The sequence below is a fragment of the Limulus polyphemus genome, unplaced genomic scaffold (genome assembly GCF_000517525.1).
Source record: "Limulus polyphemus unplaced genomic scaffold, Limulus_polyphemus-2.1.2 Scaffold132, whole genome shotgun sequence".
In the NCBI taxonomy this organism is placed as follows: domain Eukaryota; kingdom Metazoa; phylum Arthropoda; class Merostomata; order Xiphosura; family Limulidae; genus Limulus; species Limulus polyphemus.
Window position 1 is genome coordinate 46972 of NW_013665742.1, and position 13111 is coordinate 60082.

The following is a 13111-nucleotide window of genomic DNA, read 5'->3' on the forward strand; positions in this document are numbered from 1 at the left end:
ATGTTTGGTGTGACGGGGATTCGAATCCATGACCCGCAGATTGCGAGTCGAGCTCCCTAACCACCTGGCCATGCCGGGCCACCGAAACGTAGGAGAAATTTCTAATAGTTCATAAAATTATATAACGATTAAAAGCTTCAAGAACTTGAACTAATGTAAAATATGGTGTAACGTTATAAAAAATAAAGATTATCTTATTCTCTAAAACGAAATTTTTTTATAAACAAACAATAATTTATGGAGATTAAAAATCATTCCATAATATAAAAAAATCATTTTTTGTATTACACTCTTAAAATCTAGTTCCTGGATTGTTCAGAATTCATCAAAACAACTGGAAGTACTAGATGGCCAACTTTAAATGTCTGCATCGAAGAGAGGAACCGGATGACTTGTATGAAACTCCCAAGTTTTCCTCTGCGAATTGACACAAAAACGGTAGGTTGCACTAGAGCTTTAGATAAATATAGCTTTGTTTAAAACTTTAGAGAGGCATAGATTTATTTAACATTTTTAAATGAACATAGGCTTCTTTAAAATGCTTAGATAACTGTAACCTTTTTCAAATCTGTGGATAAACCCAGCCTTGTTTGAAATCTCTAGATAACTTTTTTTGCTTTAGAGCAAAGAAAGCTACATTGGGCTAACTTCTGTGTCTACCGCAGGGAATCGATCCCCATATTTTGGCTTTGTAAAACCGTAAACTTACTGCTGCCCCAGCGGGGGACATCTCTAGATAAGCCTATATTTATTTCATATCCTTAAGTAAATACAGAGTTGTTTGTTTAAGATTCTTAAGTAAATATATATTTATTTTAAATCACTATATGCGCATTACTTTGTTTAAAATTTTTAGGTGTAACTATGTTTATTTCAAACCCTTGGAGAAACACAGCCTTAAATACATTCTTAGTTCAACTTTACGTAAACAGATAGTTTTAATACCATATTTTTTCGTTATATTTACTTTCCATAACAATATAAAATAGAAAACATTTAAAACTCTACAAACATTATATATATATAATTTCTAACTCGTAGTTCTTTGTGTATCAAAATGCGCGGTACGGAAAACAGTATTATGAGGGAACTTGTTTAATAGAACACCGATTATTCTCAATGACATACAGTCTGTCTACAGGAAGAACGGTTTAATGTGGTATTTCAGCTACAGTAACAAACGTCGTTCCATTTATTACCCGTGGAAACGAAATGCCCTTTAAAATTAAAGATATCTATCTTTTGTTGTATCGTTGATGAGAAAGACTTGTTAAATTTCACGGCAGTTTGTCTTGTCTTTCTTCATAAAAGTCCAATATTTTGTCAAATTACGGGTAGACGTAAGCCTAGCTAGTAGCATTCCACTATGTAGAATTAGGAATGAGACTAATAATAACAACAATATTTACACGTAGGTAAATCATACTATGTTAATGGAAGCACTAACTTTGTTTTTGCTCCCAAATGTAAAACAAATGAAAATTGATGCCATTTCTTTTGCACATGTCAATGTTTGACATAAATTAAATATTATAAATAACTATGTTTATAAAATTCACACAAGTTTTTATCGGTTGTACGTTGTATCCCACCTGTTGTAAACCTGGTGAAACGTGAATAAAATAAACAAAAAGTTTACTATGTACAACCGATAAAAACTTGGATGAATGTTTAGCATAGTTTCTTAAATAATATATACATACTGAAATTGGTAGATATTAATCAAACTTCGTGTTTAAAACGTATCTGAACATATATATGTAGCAGAAAAATAAAAATAAACACTGCTGTGCCTTAATAGAACATACACGTACTTTCAAAATTTTAGATGTTAGAAGAGGGTTTTAAAGTTCTGAATCACACTCAGTATCAATATTGACCGTTTATAAAAAAAATGCTACTCAACTGGATCAGCTCAAACTACAATATCATTCACTAGTTCATCAGGCAGTATATTTGTATACAGGTGTCTACTCAACTGGATCAGCTCAGTTTGAGCTGATCCAGTTGAGTAGACACCTGTATACAAATATACTGCCTGATGAACTAGTGAATGATATTGTAGTTTGAGCTGATCCAGTTGAGTAGACACCTGTATACAAATATACTGCCTGATGAACTAGTGAATGATATTGTAGTTTGACACCTGTATACAAATATACTGCCTGATGAACTAAGCTGATCCAGTGAGTAGTTACTTATATTGTAGTTTGGACACCTGTATACAAATATACTGCCTGATGAACTATACAAATCTATAAATCAACGTGTGAAATTACTTTATGATAGGTCTTTACACACTTTCTTCTCTTATGTGATTAGATATGTAAGGACTGGCACAACATATAAAGCTTGTTTAAGCTGAAAAAATAATATAAATTTTATAAAGCAGCATTTAGCCAGTGCGTCTACTAAGCATATAATTGTTCCAAAAGGATGTAAATAGCATGAACTTTTACTTATAAAATTGAACAAAAAAAAAAGGATTGAATAAGACGTGATCTTCAAGGTGTAGTATTCACTGATTTCCCTTACAATAATTGAGTAGGATAACTGGAAGCTCGCCAGTAAAATCTATTGTGGAACATAAATCTGACTTTTTACTGAGCGTTACACAAATAAAGAGACTGGACACAAATTTGTACACATAAGAATTAAATTGAAAGACGAGTGTAAATATGGCGCCTCTTCAGGAGAGAGAGATATGATGTTAAATTAAGCTAAGTGAAAGCTCTTAACAATTGAAGTTTAAAGTTAAGTTCTAGTTAAAAGAGTTGAAGTAAACAGTTTAAATGTTGTTAAGATCTTACAAGTAAGTTTAATCTAGACTGAGAAAATGTGGTATGATATACTAATAAGAACACAACTATTCATCATGTAACTGATGGTCACTTTAACTTTCAAATAATGGATGTTATAGTCCTGGGGCATCACACGACCTCCAATAGAAATTATTAGTGTCGTTGTTTATACAATATGCGCTTACAACAATATTTCCTCATACATAGCTCACGTAACGCTTTTGTTGACTGACTTAGTTCCATGAGCAGATGGGGCAAAATAGTGAAGTGGCTCCCTTGAGATCAAAATACTCAATATGCACAGAATATGTTGCATATCACATTGGTATGTTGGTGAAGAAATGCCTGGCAATGAAAGATTCAATGAATAAATAAGACTTAAAGCTTATATTCGCAACATTTGCACGCTTGCACAATTCATCAAAAGAGGGACATCGGAGAAGACGTGATAATAAGGGAAGGGATGTCGACAACAGAACACAGAGAGGAATAATTCAGGTTCAAAATATTTATAGTTAAAGTTAATATGCACGTGTGTAGCTCTTGCACTATGAAATTGAAGAGAGAAATTAATGAAGACCTGATCTTGAATGATGTTGATAGTGAAATACTTTATTAATTTAGATTCGTCTACCTCGTTATATTCGTAAAATAGTTTAATAATATTACATTTATGTATGTTCCTAATGCCAAAAAGATAGTTAAGAGCTTATACTCACTACCAAATGCCTTAAAGTTTAGGCATTATTTATACACTTATATCAACTAATTTTAGTGTTATTCTATTTGTGTCTGTTCACAACGATTACTGACTATTTTAATAACCAGAGATTGATAATATATTCAATCTTATTTTTCTAAGTATATGTGGCTCTGATTGACTCTAAAACTCGTCAGCATCATTTGTTCCTAGACGATTTCACTGTCGAATGTTTTTATGGATTCTCATTAAATTTACCGAAATTTCACAGTTTTCAGCCACATCTACAAAATATTCTTTTTTGGGAACCTTAGTAAATGGTAACTTAAAAAAATTACACATTTCAGTTACAACAAAAATAAACAAAATAAAACAACAAATGCGACTGCTTTATCTTTTTATAAGGAGTCAAAAGCAACGAGTTATGACAATTTGATAGTGAATTTACTAATGGTACAAAACAAAGAATATGATACCGCTCTTCTCACTGTCGTTGAACAAACTATCATCCATTGTTGCTGAATGATTCGAACTTGAACTTATCAATCAAGAGTACACATTTCCAGTTTTATTTATTCCATACTTGGAGTTCCATGGCTTTTCAACTTTAGTTATCTCTTCTTATCGACGGATTTCGAACAAATAACTACAAGTTCACAGAGACCACTCCGAGCAGTTGTTATCTGCATTACTGTTCTCGAGATAACATTCATACGTGTACTTACAGCATGGCTGATGGCAAGATTTATACACGACCGTGGTGATTCTCACAAATAACATATCCTGAGATATTTAGCATTACATCTGAATAGTTTCCGTTTTCTACATCAATCATTGCTATTAATAACAATGCCAGTTTTGCATCCTTTCTTCAGAGTCTTGCATACATCTCCTACTAAAATATGGATTATTGCTGCAATTTTTCGTTTGGAGTATCTTTGACGAGTCACAGCTTTGATTTGTATACATATGTCATGCGGTATTTCAGTTCTGAAAACCACAAATGGATTCCCACTATTACTACTGGGCATAAAATGACTGCCTGTAGTGTTATAGGCCTTATCCTTCTGTGGCATTTTCTGAATGGTTGAATGACAATCCATCACAATGTTAACTGTCAGCAAGTGATTGTATTCTGTTGTAGTTCATTTGCACACGATAAAATGATGGCATCCCCATAGTGTTTGAATTTTATGTATTTTTTCTCACCGTTTACATAATTATTTCCGGTACTTTATATTAACAATGCAATAGGATATGCCAGTTTCTAAAAGACAGTTCACACCGACAAAATTACATTAATAAATTTAACGGCTTAAAGTTTGTTAATTTTTCTAGAAAGTTCACAAGTAATTATCTTCACAATATAGTACAATACAGAGCAGCTATTTAAAAGCGGATTAGAAATTCTATTTCCAATAGAAGAAAAGGAATTCAAACATCGAAAATAAATATTGTTTTTGTGATTTGATAAAAATTTCAGTTTAAATTTTTTTCCAAAATAAATGTTACTACTATAAGAGACGAACTGCAAACAAAAAATGTTTACTAAAACAAACAAAGCTTTTTTTTCAGTACAGAGTTTAGGATTAACAAAAATCAATTAGGAAAAAGCTTGTCCAAAAATTGTCACGTGCAATCTAAACTTCCTTTTCGCAGTATTTCATTCTAGTTCATATTATTAGTTATAAAAAAAAAGCTTTCAGTCTCTAGCAGAGTTTTCATTTTCTAGGTAAGACATTGGAAATGGGATTACTGTCGGTTTTCTTATATAACCTTACTAGGTAACTTTCTTTATAAGATAGCGAAAATTAGTTATCACATATTTTTCACGAGCGAAGCCTAATCCTTTGAAAATGTTTCAGTATCATTAAAGCTTATTTCTGTTAAATCTGTTCAAAAGCAAAGATTACTCTGCATCTCTTTCGCTTGAGAAGCTTTGAAATCGCGGTGGTAAAGAAATACCCTGAAAGGATTCCTTGAAAACACATAAGTATATGTGTTCGTTTTCGAAGGACTGAAATTATAAGACTCTCTATGGCGTATCAGCAACAGACACAAAGTTCCAAAGCAAAAATTTCTTCTTTGTCATCTTCAGCTTGGAACGAAAAGACCAAAATACAAAATCTTCAGCTTTTCTATAATAATTTTCGCGAACTCTTTAGCAATTATGAAAAATATTTCACTGATACTGATGGTTTGTTTACTTGTTGTAACAACTAAAATATAAGTTTAGATGTGAAAACGTCACTTGCAAAACCTAACGAGAAATTGCGTATGATCAATAAAAAACAGTTCATTTAACATGAACTTGTAACGTGATTGATAATTCGAAGAAAAGGTTGACAACGCTATAGGAACTGTAATATTCTATTTGAGGTAGCTAGTCTGTCAGCAGCTCCATCCTTCACAACGTTGTTTCTTATAGAGGCGTTCCCTAATGTGCATTAGAACCATCTGCTTAGTATATACACTTGTTAGCTATTAAGACTACCCGTTACTCCCATGGGTGATGAGGAATGGGGGGCGTATATCCACCATAGTTACTGTAGAAAAAATCAAGAGCGCCTTTATCCAGACTCGTAGAAAGCGTCTTTCAAACTAGCGAAGAGCCATAACAAGGAAGTCATGGACACGCCCATGTAATAGAAAATATATTAAGAAACTATTTTTTCTTTTCTTTTTCTCATCAAGCTCTTGGTTTGATCGGAATTTAAATGAACAAGAAAATATCGATTTTTAGAAGAAATAGGACATTCTGCACGGGTGTTTTTTTTTGTTTTTTTTTGTCATGATAATTTATTCTATGATAACCTTCGTATTCAATATACTATCCAAAACTAAGTTGACTAATAGGTAGTTCTGGATATAAATAACTTAAACCATACAGAAAATATGGAAAGTAAAAGATTATTGTAGAAGTAAATAAAGGAATTTTAACAAAGCATTAATGTAAGGAGTAAACGTAATTCAGAACAATAACTAAGGTTTCACTTTATTTTCAGAGAACTTCTTAGCTACGAATGCGGTTTTTACCGATTAAGATGAATGTCATGAAATAGCCAAAGGTTTTAAAATTAACCCACTTTTATTATAAATGTTAATTGTAGTTAAAAATTGGAAGTAGATTTATTTTTTTTAAACAGTGAAAAATACACTTCTTTTGGTTAGGGGCAATCTTATTTAAAAAGTTTTGTTAGAACGACCCCCAAGATGAGACAGAATGGTTCCATTTAACTTATTACAACTACAAATAAAGATAAATGTGCTTCATTTATCTTTAATTACATCATTGTGTAATACTCCCGACAATTTTACCCCACTGGTATGGGATAGGTGGAGGTGGGGAATCTTATCTTAAGACACTCATCCAAAAGCATTTTCACATTATATAAATCAGTGAATTCGTTGTGTGTATATAATTTGCCTTTGTTTATAATCAACAAAGTGAAACTACTTGAAATAACTACGTAGTAACTATAAAAATATAAATTAAATGTAGGTTAAAGTTGTTCAGAAACAACAACAAAAAACAAAACTGAAGTCGCGTTTTGGTCATTTAAATTCAGTGTGTTTATGCATGGGGTCACTTGAACAATAGCTACACATCATTCATTTTAGATGTCATCACGTTAGAAGTGATGATATACGGGGGGGGGGACGTTTTGAATGGTATTAAATTATTATTCGAATTAATTTCATATAAGCAGTGTTTTGATCCTACGTGCAGTAGTAGAAATGGGAAAAGTAAAGTAAAATAAATACATTATTAAGTCTGTCAAGATTTTATATACCTCTTAAGACCGCTGAGAAGAAAAGGGAGAGGAACACAAATAGAGTATTTCTTTCAATTAGCATCGCAGTTCAAAGAATCTATATAATACTTTTTTTTAGAACTCTCTAGCTTTAAGAGTATTTGATTTGTACAAAACCTTTTATACGTTATAATTCCTTAAGAATAACTTCATTTATGAGATTTGATTCGATGCTACCAATTGCCATGTGACGTAACTAAGATTTCACCGAATTTAAATATCTCAGATCTGCTTGACTGTAGATGAACTTAAATAATACAAGTCGTCATTTACGACATATTAAAAACATGCAAGTGTCATCTCGCTCATGGTATAAAAATTATCGATCTATTCATCTGTCTGTCTTCCTTCCTAGCCAGAAAAAGAAAGAAGAAGAAAACAAAACACTAATATGAGTGAATAAGTAATAAAATTAGATACCCAATACTTATATTGATTTATGCTGGAGCGGCAGTGCGGGTTATCTTCAATCAATAATAGTTCTGAAACATACTAAAGTAATGTAACCAATACGGTCCTGGTGATCAAATACTATGAACTTAATTAAGCTACACATCTAGTCCACAAAGTTATATTTGACTACCAAGTAATCTTTTTCTATGCCTAGATATATACATATATATATAGATGTTACTAACGAGTTTATAAGCATTATAGTTATTAAGTTACGTAGGAAAGACTACATAATAAACTAAAATAGTAAATTATTTCGGGAGAGGTACCCACCATCTGTTTAACTTTATTTTTGGTACACTATTACATTCAATGTGTAGATATATATACATACTACATATTTATGAATATATGCACGTAAAATGTCATCATTGCGTAAGTTACCACGTGAAATATTAGTCCCGATATATCAGTTTAATGTTTACGGGTGTGAATATACGAATATATACTCTAAAACATTCATATAGATCTTTTTTTTTATTATGTTAGAGTTATAGAATTATTTCACAAATATTACATTGTGTTCTCGTATAATATAATAAAGAACATCTGAAGAAAAAAAGAAAACTTAGGGAAATAGTCTAAACTTCCTTTAAAATGTACTACAGATGTGTATTTCCCGCTAAATTTGATATACTAAACTAACCGAACACAAATGTTTTTAAATTTTACATGTTTTCTCAAACGTGGTATTTCCGAGTTGCAACTCCGACGTACGTCGAAACATAAGAAATGCCATTTTAAGTGTTTCATTATATGATTGGCGGAATTTAATACTCACGATCTTACTTGTTCATTCATCATACGTTTTACATAGGAAACCACAAATAGTTTTGTTCGTATAATTTATCATTCTCTCTGTCCTGTCAACGTTGAGTTTTGGTTTCTAATATACAGATATTTGATATGTTGTAAACTTCTAATTAGACATAAATCCAACGCGATTGTTCCAAAAACATTTATCTTGAGCAATTAAAATACTTGGTTTTATGTGATATGTATTGAACAGTATGGAAGGGAATATTAGTTTGTTGTTAAGCGCAAGGCTGCAAAACTGGCTAACTGTGTTGTGCCCACCAAGATTATCGAAACTCGGTTTAGCGATAGGACTTGGAAGTATTAGTAACATGAGTTTTATTAAAGAAATAAATTCACTCTTATTTGTCATATGTTAACCAAAATTCCATTAAAATATAATTACTTCACACTCATAATGTATTTTTAAGGACATTTTCACAATTAAATTATCTAAAATACTAGTTGACATTCGCGTAATTTTAAGATATAGTCACGAACTTGTTAGTTTAGACTTTTTAGGCAAAGCTAGTCAACACTACTCCTCGCCAATTCTTGGATTATTATTGTCTGAGCAAATAGTTGGTCTGACTGTCACTCTTATATCGTATCCACGGCTCAAAAATTGCAGAACGCTTTTGCGGCAATGAATCGCAAACCATGAATCATTGGATTCACAATCCAAACGCATTAACTATCAGGCCACTGTGATAGTATTTCTTAAAGCTAGAGATTTCTGGAGTAAACTCCACCATACGTTTTCACATCGGTCTTCTTTTTAATCAGAAATGTGTAAATGAGGCACATAAAAATTTTAACTTGTATAATATTATGGAGAATGTATAGGCGGGGCTCCAAATGTATAAACGTATACTCGTAACACGACATGTATAAGTTTTAACGTTATGCGTGATGTATCAGGATGCTCCTTGTGATAACACAGTTGAAGTTTTAATCTGTCATATTTTCATTCACGCAATTAGGCAGAAAAAAAAATTGCATAGTGAAATGACTAGCCTCAAATAACTGATACATGGCTCTGTACGTAATACCATAACGTCAACAGAATGAGAAAGGGGAAATGAATTATATTTTAATCACATATCGGTAGTTAGTGAACCTTCGAAGTTTTGTTTTTGCGGCGAGCATAAGAGCTGAAATTAATGACAAGTTGTAAAACAATTTTCATTTTTCAGTAAATGAAATCAGCCTAAAAATGTCACTAAGGAAAGATTAAATTTCAAGTTATCTATGCTCTAGAAATTTGTTTTTAATGAAATAAATAGAGAAACTGGGTCGTGGGCAGTTATTGGTTGGCGTTGGTTTGAAATAGCAATTTATTAGTAAATTAAAATAATTTTTTTCTGAAATGTGACAAAATAAATTCATTCAGAAGTGAAAACGAATATAAAAACGAGAGGTAAAAACAGAATGAAAAATGAACAAGGCTGTGAAGTACGAGAAGAAAAAATATAACATGGAAAAAAAAAGATTGGTGAAAATTCAATATTATAGAGATATAGAAACGAATAAAAAGTAAAACCCCACCAGAAGTAAAAGATATCTAAGATTGTTGGCGTGGTTACAATTATGTAAAATGTCAAATATACTACTGTCAATTAATGTGATTCCACTGATGGGCAGAATAACATTGCTACAGCCTTTACGTCAAAATGTGTAGGCTTTAAAGTATTCATCATGTAATTTTTGTTAGTTTGTAGGTAAGCACATTGCTGCACATTGAGCTATCTGTACCTTGCCCACCACGGTATCGAAACCCAGTTTTTAGCGTTATAAGCCATCAGAATTACCGCTGATCCAATGGGAGTGGGAAGTGGGCTTATAATTAATAACAGATCGTTCACAATCCGGATGGTAAGTCAGAACATCCTATGTACCAAAACACCAAAGTCTCACGTGGTGAAATTTGAAACATACAACAAAAGATATGGAAGAATATATACACGTGTGTATAACAGAAAAAGAGGAAACTTCAGAAAAACCAAAACCAATTTAGTGTGGCAAGTAAAAATAAAATAAGAAAGAAACGACTACTATGTTAGACAGTGATGTCTACTTTAAATTGAGTTGTACTGAAAGCATTTCTTGACATTATAAACAATTTTCTTTTAAAATAAAAATCCATCTTATTTTTTTCTTCTGACTACTGGTACCAGGCAGAGCTGGAAAGAGATTCGATACCTTGTATATATTCTAAGCTGTGCTTTCTTACATAGACATCAGGTTTAATCAGCATTCACGGATTCACACACTGAAAATTTGCTGCAAATACAAGGCTTACAAAGAATATAAACTTCTAGCAACTAGGAACAAAATTAGATTCTCTTAGGGATGGCAGTGGAGTGCTGCTTGTCATTTTTCATTTGAAAACTTTTCGATTTGCTGGATCTAATTTTTGTGTACAAGATAGTTGGCATTTCTATATTTAGCCGTTGTGTGCAAGGGAAAAAAATAATTCTTACAAATAAAGGAAAGTAATTTGTTATCAGTATAAATAAAACGTTTATTAAAATATTTCGGCTACGTTTTTTACTTGTTTGTGTCTCGCTTTTAAGTAAAGCATTTCCCTGTATTTTACTTGCACATAAGGGCTGAAATGGATACAGTATTCGTAGCTTTGTAAATTGTACTCCCTAATTTCAAATTATACCTCAGCATATAGGTTCTATTGATCAGCCACTAGATGGCAAGAAAGTTTAGGATAGCTGTTGAGCAAAACTCGTGACGAGATGTACGTTTAGATACCGAATTTGATAAATAATAATAACAACAACTTGCTGCATTTGTTTGAAAACCTATACACAAATTTACAATTTCAACTTACAAAAACAAAATTTAAAATCTTATGTTGTCTTTTGGATCTCATTTAATAATAAAGATAACTTTCCTCTTTTTCGTAAAAAAAAAAATAGATACTGAAATTGAACAAGCATTGTACAAGTTAGTTACAGTTGAAAAATTCTCAAGTGAGAACAGCATTTTGGTTTTATACTTCGAGTATAATAAATTTTATATTTCATAAACTTTTGTGGTTTAAAGATTGGAAATAAAGCTAAACATTCACGATTATTGTTCAAGTGGTACTCGTATTTTGTAAAGTTATTCCGTATTTGTTTCTCTGTGTAAACATACGTTTTATTACTGCTTGAATTAATACAGTAAAACAAATTACGATTGGGGACTTGCATTAAGTTATGAGACTGGCCCCAAAAGGAATGGCCATGAATTGATGGTAGTTTGAAAGTAAACGTATTCATCTACATGTTAACGTTTTGTTCGATTAATTTTTACGAAGCAGACTAAGAATGACAGGTTAATACTTTTTTTGTTACTAGAGTTAGCACTGTAACAGTAAAAACTTGCATATTTAATACCCTCGGGTACACACTTTACTTGAGCTACGTTAAGTGCATGAAGTGTCTATGTGCGTTGCTTGTTCATGAAAATTCCTGATATTGCAGTATTTTTTGTAATAAAATCCTCACAGTTCAATTTATATTTTTTTTTTTCTTTTACACAACACAGATAAATTGTGAAAAATGGATTTTGTAGTGTTTTGCAGCAGTTTGAAAAGACAAACAATAAAATCTAAGAATAGAAGGAAAAACATATATCTCAATGTCAACTTTTAAAAGTATACCTTAAAACTTTTGAGAAACTTTGTGGACCTGTGCGTTTTTAAACATAAATGTTGTCATTCTAAGCATATTTATGTATTTCTATATATAAATGATTACAGTAACTCACACTCAAGTCTTTCACATTGTTCACATTGCCAATAGTTATTTGAAGTGGAGTTAGAAGGCTGAAAGGGGTCAGTAGGAAGGTCAAATGAATACTGTAATAAAGGTGATTTGTATGTATCATGGATCCGTTTTTTATTCTAAGAACTTATGAGTGAAAGCAAGGAAGAGTGTAATTACATTTCAACCACACTAATTCTGTTATATCCAGTGTCAATGAGGCCTTTCGCTTAATACCAGGGTTCATCTGGCCGATTGGGATACAAAAGAAATAGTATACACATATGTATTACTTTTCCATATTTAATTTATTTTTTATATTTAAAAACATCATGTGTTCACAACTAAGTTTTGAAAACATAATGTTTTCTTATGTTCAGGTCACAACATGACACATTGTAACCTTCGATCTATTGCCACTTCAAGTAACTAACTAACAACAACGTGAAATACTTTAATAAAAGTTACTTTAATGTTCTGGATTTCAAAATACATACAATTTTGTGATTAGTTCTATTAGTTTCAAATGTTTCACTGTTTAAACCTTAAACCGTAGCTTCTAAAGTCTTATACTGCATAAATAAATGGTGCTTCAGAAAGACTGTTGTCTCTCACCGTTCACCGTAACTGACGACTTGGGGTAATGAGAAAGGCCTTTTGGGCAAAATGGTTCATCCTAATTGACGAGTTATGGTATTGAGAAAGGTCTCGTGGGCATCACGGTTCACCCTAATTGACGATTTCGGGTATTGAGAAAGGTCTCGTGGGCATCACGGTTCACCC

The 13111-nt window shown here is 31.8% G+C and overlaps 2 protein-coding genes across 3 annotated transcripts in view; one reads left to right on the forward strand and one right to left on the reverse strand.

Moving 5' to 3' along the window:
• Positions 1–13111, reverse strand: part of LOC106473656 — an 82527-nt gene that overhangs the window by 25159 nt on the left and 44257 nt on the right. The gene's annotated exons all lie outside the window — the stretch shown is intronic.
• The window catches only part of LOC106473624 (hemicentin-1-like), a 256608-nt gene that overhangs the window by 5596 nt on the left and 237901 nt on the right, over positions 1–13111 (forward strand). The window contains exon 2 of the mRNA XM_022403095.1: positions 304–438. The gene's annotated coding sequence lies outside the window, so the exon portion shown is untranslated. The remainder of the gene's footprint in view (positions 1–303; positions 439–13111) is intronic.